The following is a 10,025-nucleotide window of genomic DNA, read 5'->3' on the forward strand; positions in this document are numbered from 1 at the left end:
TGCTTCTCTTCCCTGACTTCTCCTTGCTTCCCAGGGTTTCCACCTTTTTTTTTTACCCCTAAGTGGCTAGATACTGTTGTTGAGACCTGGAAGTGCAAAAGGCACTGTGGATAGACGATGTGGAACCGCCTTCTACTTTCTTAGCGATAATTCGGCTTGGTAACTCATAGTAGAAGTCCTGTCCAATTCAGATGTGGCTTAGAGTCTGCTGCTGTTGGTTAAGCAAGCGCTCAGAGTGTGGCTGTTTGCTGGTTTTGGTAACAGCTACACACCCACGAATTGGAGAAACTTAGCCTCAGACCAGAGCCCTCAGTCTGTGATCATTTTGCCTTTGTTATCATTTAGTGTCTCTTGATTTTGCTCTTTAAAAAACAAAAACAAACAGGCCAAGGTACAACATTTTTCTTGGGCAAAGAGAAGTTTCTGCAGAGAAAAAAAAATTTTTTTTTGGTTTTTTCGAGACAGGGTTTCTCTGTGGCTTTGGAGCCTGTCCTGGAACTAGCTCTGTAGACCAGGCTGGTCTCGAACTCACAGAGATCCGCCTGCCTCTGCCTCCCGAGTGCTGGGATTAAAGGCGTGTGCCACCATTGCCCGGCATTGCAGAGAAAATATTAATGGCCAATAATGTTACTAACTGGTTTTGTGGACTAGTTTTGGTTCTGTTTACAGGGGTCACCCCGTTCTCAGGGTCCCACTTCCACCTCTTACCCTCTGGGCTCTAACATTGTCACCTGGCTCGTGCTCAGATGCCAGCGGGCTCAGGCATGGCAAGGGGAGAGGGCTTCTGCTTCTCCATAGCCTTCACTGGGGAATGACCTCCTCCCTCATGTTTCTCACAGTTTCTACCTCTTAGTGTTTTCTGCTGCTGGATCGTGGTAATTTATATCAGACATGATACCGCTCTTGCCTTTTGGCAACTTTGTGGGTTGTGAGTTGATTTAAATCTGAGCAAACTTTCCTCTCTGCTTTGAAGGCCATGTTCTCCAGTCCTGGGGACAGTCAGGCGTCCAGCAGTGGAGCGAGTGACATTTCACAGTCAGGTAAGTGCAGCTGGGTCTGTTTCCCTGAAATCTTCGGCCTGAGCAGAGCGGAGCGACCCACCAAGCCCTGAGACAGCAGGCTCCATTGACCACTCTGTTCCCTTTCCCAGGGTCATCAGACACACGGGTCGTCCTCACAGGGGCCGTCCTCACGCGGGTCGTCGTCACGCGGGCCGTCCTCATATGGGTCGTCCTCACATGTTTACTGTGTGTTCTCTGAGCTTCCTGGTCATGCTTGGGACACAGGGATTCAGATGGGGAAACCCGTTTTCTGATTCTTTCTGCTCAGGGAATAATTGTGGAACCTCACCACCCTTGAGACAGAGTCTCAGAGCCCAACTAGCTTCGAACTTACTGTATTCCTGAAGATGGCCTTAATTTCTGATTCCCCTGCCTCTACCCCCAGCCCTTCTATACTGGGATTGCAAGTGCACATCACCCATTTTGCATGGCTCTGGAGATTGGATTTGGGGTCTCATGCGGGCTAGAGATAAGCACTTTGCCTACTGAGTTACATTTCCCAGCCCTTGAAAAACACATTCCAAAAATACAGAGCACAAAGACCAAAGCATTCATTTACAGGGTGGGAGAGACCAGCCACACACACCACCACTTTCCTCTCCCTCCCACCTGGGGGACACATCAGTCAGGCCAGGTTCAGTCTCAGGATCCCTGTCCCCTCTAGATCACACAGCTTGAGTGCCAGGTGTATTGGGGTTTGCTTGGGCTGCCGTGAGGAAGTGCCGTAGACTGAGGGGCTTAGATAAGAGACATTCGTTTTTCCCTAATTTCAGAGGGTTAAAGCAAATCTGAGGAGAACGCAGTTCATTTCATATCCCCGGGTATAACCTGTCTACCATGTCCCTCATTCTGACCATGGAGTGACACCATTGGGTTCCAGCTGTAAGCACTGAGGGGCCCCCAGACTCTGGTGTGCCCACCTGTCCTGAGCAGGGCTTTCCGGTCCACGTGTGCAGTCCCAGGTGATCTGTACCGCAGTGAGAATGTACTGCGTGGACACAGAAGGTCAGCTCAGAGAGGCGGCAAGTTGGCCCATCTGTTCCTGCTACTCAAACGCCATTTTACTTTGTGCGTGACTCAGGATGGAAGCAGTCCATCTTTGAAGGCAGACTGAATTTTTGTGGATTTCTCTATGTTATGGTAATATACATAGAACCTAATTTTTTTCATTTTAACTCCTCTGCTTGTTTTTCTAGACAGGGTTTCTTTGTGTAGCCCTGGCTGTCCTGGAGCTAGCTCTGTAGACCAGGCTGGCCTTGAACTCACAGAGCGCTGCACATCTCTGCTTCCCCAGTACTGTTATTTTAACTTTTGTGTACAGTCCTGGGGTTTCAAGCACACTTACATTGAAGTTACTGCTGCTGTCCACCTCTGGAACTCTTTTGTATTGTAAAACGGAAACTTATTCCTTAAACGGTAACTCCCCACTCCCCAACCTCCCCGTTTCTGAGAACCACCTCTCTGTAGTAGTTTGAACTTTTTAAAAACAAGATTTGATTTTATGTTTAATTGTGTGTATTGTATGTGTCTGTGTGTGAGGCCAGAGGCATTGGATCCCCCGGAAGTAATTGTGAGCCACCTGATACGGTGTCTAGGAATCACACCCTGGTCTTCTGCAAGAAAACAAGTGCTCTTAACCTCTGAGCTGCTTCCCTGGCCCTGGTAGATGAATTTAAAACTGTCTAAAAATCACTTGAATTCTAGATCAATGTAGATGATCAATTCAAATGCATGCAATATCTGAAAATTAAATGAAGGGTTTTGTTTTGTTTGTTTGTTTTTGATTTTTCGAGACAGGGTTTCTCTGTAGCTTTGGAGCCTGTCCTGGAACTTTCTCTGTAGACCAGACTGACCTCGAACTCACAGAGATCTGCTTGCTTCTGCCTCCTGAGTGCTGGAATTAAAGGCATATGTCACCACCACCTGGCAAATGAAGGGTTTTTAAAATTGGTTTCTTCATTGTGCTTTTGAATCTTCCTGTGACTCTGTGTCCACAGAGAAGAGTTTGGATGGAAGTGCAGAGCAGGTGGAAGGAACACTTGGGGTCACAGCATCCAGTGACCTCCTCACAGGACAGGCGAACTCAGAGGCCGAGGTTCAGGTTCAGCACACCACCAGGCATGCTATTTTGCCACAAAGTCCTGCATCTTGATGGTTTAAAGTCACCTTCCAAGTGCCGAAGACATTGAAAAGGCTACTGTCTTCTGTTCTCAAACAAGCTGCTCAGAGTGAAGCATTTATTTCACTGTTCTGTGATCTAAGGCACATGGTAGACGCTGAGGTGGACTCTGAATTCCCATCTTCTTTAGGAACAATCTGATCATTGATGGCTAGGTCTGGGTGGTTTCTGCTTTCAGTGATACAAGTGAGAGATCCCCTGTGCTAGCCTGGATCTCTTCAGAGTACAGTTACCCTAGAACTGAAGGAGGAGGAGGTCACTGTCACTTGTTAGCAGGTGGACGTGGGCACAGGGAGGCAGCGGTCTGCTGAGTCAAGAAGAGAAGTCTATGGTATTCTGAAAGCTAACACTAGTATTTCTGGTTAAAACATCCCTCGCTTCCTCTGTAATTTTCAGCGTGGAGGCTAAAGTCTTCTGTATAGTCGGGTGTGTTGGCAATGCAGGACATCGCAGGAAGACCCGTTTTGACTGTCAGTGTGGTTTTGATGAACAGGATGCACACAATCAGTCCACCATAATGTGTTTTCTTCTGCTTCCAGATGAGGTTACCGTCTCTTCTGATGATAGTGGACGTTCCTTCATGGAAAGGGGCCAAGTCAGACAGGACTTCGTAGACTTGAGTGTCTGTACCAGGGAGAAGATGGCACACGTGAAAGATTGTAAAACAGGTAGCCAGTCCCTTCTTGTTACTATTTAAAGGTTACCAGATCTTGCCACGAAACTTGTTTCTAGTTCTAAAACAGTTAAGTTTGTTAATCACCTGAGAGCTATTGACCGTCTGTTTTTTTTGAAGACATTGTCTGGGCACTCTGAGTGTCAGAAACACAGAACCTCCTCAAACCACATCTCACTTTTAGGAAAGATACCCCCTTCTCACTTGGGGAAGACATAGGGAGATATGTCTTCTCCTTCCAGCCCTGACCCTATGTGGAGAATCGGCCTATGGGGATTTTAGCTGTAGAAAGGGAACCTCAGCCAACGGGGGGCCCCTCTTTATTCAGACTCCAGGCTCCTTCCCAGGCTTACACAGGTGTGAACTGACGCCCCTTCTGGAAGCAGGGTCTGTGGTTTTCTTTGGATTTGCAGGAAGCTTTGTGGCTCCCTCCTCACTAATTGGAATTTGTTTGTTTGTTTAAAGCAGCATAATAAGAAACAGGTGTTGTTATCTAGCAGGTAGCCGCACAGCTGACATAACATTTCGCAGAGGTGTCGCCTCCGTGCACGCTGGTGCTGTGGGCTCCTTCTGCTGTCCTTGAACTGGAGAGAGGGCTGGGTGGTGAAGAACACACACCTCACTAGAAAGGGTTGACGCTCAGATCCCCCTGTTCCTGTCAGGCCCCTCACAAATACCTGTAACGCCAGCTCCAAGGAGGTACAGCCGTCTAGCCCCATGGACACCTGCACGCATGCACATGCAGATGAGCGCACAAATGATAAGAATCAAGTCCTTTTAGCCCCTCGCTCTGTGACGCGCACTGGTTTACAGACCTTCCTGACCTGGGCACTGAGAGCGCCTGCTGCTGCCTGAACACACGGGTACAGACGATCTCCAAGGCTCTGCCTGTTCCTCAGTCTAGACTGACGTTTCTCAGTCCGAGTGATGGCTGGCTCACATGTGTCGCCGTTCACTAAGAATGCGGGAAAACAAAATTTTTCCTTAGGCAAAAATGACATAATTATCTCCTGCCTGTGCCAAAAACATTTATCATAGGCTCAGACCGAGGGCACTGAAGTATACAAGTACCATCCATCCTCCATGAAAAAAACAAACTAGTGTATGTGTAGTAGAAAGATACAAATTTCATCATTTGTGAGAACAAAGTCATTGGTACCCGTCTAGATTCTGTCCTGGGGAGGAGCTTGTGACATCCTCTGAACAGCCAGCTATGTTCTGGCTGGCTCTGATTTTGTCCTGCAGATGTTTAAGCTGAGAGCAGAAATGTCCGTAGGGGAAGGCATTCCAGGAAGCACACATGGGCTCCATGTGCCCGTACAAAACAGAAGGCCAAGTCTTGCTGCTTCGGTACAGGAGTGCCTGATTCTGACCCATGACCCACCTCTACTTCTTTGGAGGCTTAGTGTTCTGACTATTGCTAGAGCGTCATCAGAATTTTCTGCATCCTGCTACTGATTAGCTCAGTGTCTTAGAGGTTGGGAGTTGTATCATTCCTGGCGAGAATGGGCTAGGCCTTTGTTTCTGTTGGGTTTGTAATCTCGCTAACTGATCTGCATCACAGAGACCCATCTGGAAGGTGCTGCGCCAGGGGCCCAGGCAGTCGCCTTCAGATGCTTCTCCTCCCAAGCTTGGGAAGTCACATCTGTTCCTCTGTCTTTGGAGGTCCGTTGTGCACACGAACTCACATTAACTCCCAGTGGCATTGCCAGGTTGAAGATGCAAAGGTTTAACCCCACACCACTGATCAAAAGCCCCTGCTTTGTAGCAATCACGGTTCATGTGCAATTTTTTCTTTTCTTTTTTTTCTTTCTTTATTTTTTATTGCTTTATAAATAATACCATTCAAAACTTCTACTTCCAAAAAAAAATTCCACTTCCTCCCCCTCCAGTCCTAAGGGAGGGCAGGGTACCCTGCCCTGTGGGAAGTCCAAGGCCCTCCCCCCTCTGCAATTTTTAAAAATATGATTAATATTAACATGGTGTGCTCCTCTGGTGAAAAGCGTCTTTTCCTTCCCCCAGGTTCTAGCGGAATACCTCTGCGGCTGGTTACAAATCTCTTTAGTTTAGATTTGCCCCAGGATTGGCAGCTGTACCAGTACCAGGTCACATGTAGCCCAGACTTAGCCTCTAGGAAGCTGAAGATTGCTTTGCTTTATAGTCACAGCATACTCGTGGACAAGACAAAAGCATTTGATGGCACCAGCCTTTTCCTCTCAGAAAAGCTGGACCAAAAGGTACAGTGTGGTCACTATTTCACTCTGTGTGTGTGTGTGTACACGTGCAGATATATTTGCTTATGTATGTGCATAGAAGATTTTTGATTTTCTTGACATTTGAAGCAGTGTTTCCCATGCTACTTCCTCGTCCCCACTCCCTTGCTTAAGAGCCCAAAGGTTTCTAAGACGTCACCGTCACCATTGACGTCGTAGATAAAACTGAGGCTCCAGCATGCTGAACATTCAAGAGCTGCACATTCTTAAGACAGATGAACTTGGAAACCTCCAAGCAGGCGGAACCTATAGAATCACCATTTCCACGGCTCCGAGACTGGCATTTCTGCACGCTCTTGCCCCCGTGCAGGGTGCCTGTGGGGCCAAATAATTCCGTGTCCGTTTCTGAATGTAAGACCATCCTTTCTGTCATCCCTCACTAAGCCACAGGAGAAATGAGTTACTGATGTCAATTCTAAAAGTGTTTGCAAAATGAGACCACTGAAGTAGTTTAATGTTTGATCTTCCTTTTTCCAACATTACCATACCGTAAATAGATATCAGTAGGCATCGGTCTCTCAGTATTTCTGTTTTAAAACAGGATCCGAATTACTATGAGAAGAAAGAGCCCGGCTTTAAAGAGTTACAGTAGAACACAGGATTAGACCTTTGATGCGTCAGCGAGCTCCCCATTTTTAAGCACTGTGGTGCCCACAGCATAGGATAGCTAACCTTGCTAAACAAGAAAGGCGTTGGGATTTTCCATAAGAAACGAGTTTCTGAGCATTCCTTTATCCTCTGTAAGACACTGAAATGGACGGTACTAGTGGTGAGATGTGGTGGCTCAGATCCCCAGAATCTGCTTTTAGAGTGATTTTATTCCCCTTCCAGTCCTTTGTCCAGTGACATGTCGATGAATGTAGCATATCTTCTTATTAATATTCTTATGGTGTGTTTCCAGTATCTTGTCAGGATTAAGATCAGCTTGTCCTTGGAGTCTTTTTTTTTTTAGCATTAGCTGAGAAGCTTTAGTGGTGTTAGAGGTCACTTGTGTGTCACCAGCATGGTCTGGTTTACTTTAGTTGTTCCTAGCAAGCTGGAGAAATTCTGTTCTGCGCACGCCAGGAATAGGTGAGCACTGCTCCTGTCAGTCCAGAACTAGCATGTCGTGTGTGTCAGACACATCTGCATGCTGGGGATGGAGTCAGTGAGGAGGAGGCAGGTAACGAGGTCGGCTGTAAGACAGAGCATGTGACTGTCAGGGCTGTTGGCCTTATTCCCAGATGAGGTGACGCTGGTGCAGACAGAGCTTACTGTGTCCCATATTTGCTCTGCATCCTGTCACTCGGTTACAGTGAGCATCCTAACAATGACTCCGCTCTGTTTGCTTATTGTTGAACTCAGGGCATATAACCCTCCAGCCTTGCCAATCTCCACCTTTCTAGGGTGTTTATTAGGATTTGAAGAGTTCCTTTGCATGCATTATATTCCTGTCCATACTTCTGGAAGCCGCCTTCCAGCTGCCTTGTGCCCTTCCAGTATTATCCCGGACTCCATCTGTGAGCCGGGAGGTTTATTCGCTTACATCTCTTTCCACCTTTGTGTACTTGTAGAGTCGACTGTGTACTTAAGGTGTTAGCACCATGAAGGAAATAAAGACAGGTACAGCAGCGGTCTTTTCTCTTAGAGGCGTTCAGCTTAACATCAGAGTTACAGATGAACACAGCGAGGTCGAATGCCCAAGTGCTGTAGTAATAATCAGTATTGCATTAGTATTTTTATTATACTAACATTGACTGCGCACTTACTAAGTGTAGAGTACTATGCTCAGCAGGTCTTCGGATCAGCATCACAACTATCTATATGCTCCTGCTATATCTACCAGACTACATTTGTTGGCCATGTGCCCTGCCAGGCTCTTAATGGCACCATGTGTTTAACCCTTTTATCACTCCTGGAGCTCAGAGAGCTTGAGGATCTTACCTCAAAGTCAGGACTCGGAGCGTGGTGAAGAGCAGGACTCCTGGAGAGTTATGATTAGTGTCTTCAGAAGAATGTCAGGGCCAGGGAGGTAGGCAGTGGAGAATGGCTGCTGAACGACAGAAGGGAGGGGCGCATTTGAGAAAGTTTGGTCATCGAAGTTTAATTAGTGAGGTGTGGAAACGGCCCTGAAGGTCCTTTTGGACACTGAAGGTAGGAGAAGAGTTTGTCTCTTACGGATCAGGGGAACACCACAGCAGAGTCTCCCAGTCACATCCTCTTGAGGTTTCCTGAAAGAGGTGGGAAGAGAAATGGAATAGCCTGGGCAGTGTGTCAAAAGGACTTGGACAGAAACCCAAAATACTGCTCTCTGTTTGACCTTTGTGGCCGCCTGTGCTCTGCAGGAAGATGAAGATCCTGGGGTGTCCTATTCATCTGCACAGTCCTGCAGCTCCAGCTGGCCTCGCTCCCGCTTTAGAGATAGTGGAGAAGCTCCAAGCATTGGAACAGCTTCCTCCGGGGCACGCAGTAGACAGGAAGACGCAGCATCCATAGTCTAAGCGCGTGGGATGGTGGTACCAGAACAGCTGAAGTCACTTAGAAACATTGCTATGCAGATGCTATAAGGCATATGGATTGCTCAGGTGGCGGGTTGGGGGGGGGGAGAAATGTGCAGTGGGAGGTTGGCAGCCTGGGAACTGGAGGGGGCGGGCCCAGGAACACATGGAGGAAGTGCAGGAGCTGTTGGTGTTTGCTGAGAGGGGATCAAGGGGGACGAAGTGTTTGGTCTTGGGAAGTTTCCAAGACTGCCTGCTGCCAGCTCCCTTCAGTTCTTCTCCAACACCTATTGTTGTCTACATCCTTTTGCTGTGGTCCCAGAGGGGCTGGGAGCAGGATGTCCCTTCTTCTCCCGTGAAGGGGACTTTGCCACTTCTGTGTGAGTTGTCTGAGACCAGGAGTCTCCCCAGGGCAGTACCCCACCCCATGCAGAAGGACAGGTTTCTCTTTGCCTCTGTGCAGTTCCTGCTGTAAAAACTGACCCTGCAACTAGAAGAAGGTGGCTGTGACTGTGCAGATGCTTGTTCGTGATCTGACTTCGGATCCCTTACCCTTTGAAACATCCCTGGTCATTGACATTTATTGGCTGATTTGTGAACGCTTGTATTTGAAAATTCTGTATTGAGCCCCGCATGGTTTAGAGGTTTCTTTGTAGCTGTTTAAAGATTTATTTTTAATTATATGTGGTGTGTGTGTGCGCGCATGCACGCGTGCATCCTCAGTGCAGAAGAGGGTATCAGATCATACGGAGTTGGAGTTACAGCAGCTGTGGGCAGCCCAGTGTGGATGCTAAGAACTAGACTCTGGTCCCCTGCAAGAACAGGTTACTATAGAGCCATCTCTCCAGTCCCCGGTGACTTAGGGCTTCCTTTAGTCCGGCGGTTGATACAGAGCCTATCCCTGTGGTCCTTACATTGCTAGACCGGTTCCATTTTGGACAATTCCTAAGACTTTCACCAACCCTTTACAAGCTTTTATTAATAGAATGAAATTTCCCATCCTAGCACCCACGTTTTCTCGGCTCTATTTCCCTCGTCTGGCCCTTTCCTTTAAGGATTTCCTCTCCCCCAGTTTCCTGCTTTGTGAATACGCTTTTTGAGGAATTTCTCATGAATTCATGAACTTGGAAGGGGCCAGAGAGTCTGCTGCTTCCTAAGAATATGTACATTGCTCCTCTAACTATATGTGCACATGTGGGATTTTCCTGAGGGAATGTCTTTATCAGAGTTTTAATTTGACCCCCAGAGGTGGATGGGAATAGCCAGCACACCAGCATCCTCAGCTCCATTGGTCACGCAGACACAGCTGCTGTATAGGATCTGTGTTTTGACCACATGAGGGTAAGCTGTACCCTTTACTGC

The sequence above is a fragment of the Alexandromys fortis genome, unplaced genomic scaffold (assembly GCF_014885135.2).
Source record: "Alexandromys fortis isolate MF-2015 unplaced genomic scaffold, M_Fortis_MF-2015_v1.1 scaffold_171, whole genome shotgun sequence".
Classification (NCBI taxonomy): domain Eukaryota; kingdom Metazoa; phylum Chordata; class Mammalia; order Rodentia; family Cricetidae; genus Alexandromys; species Alexandromys fortis.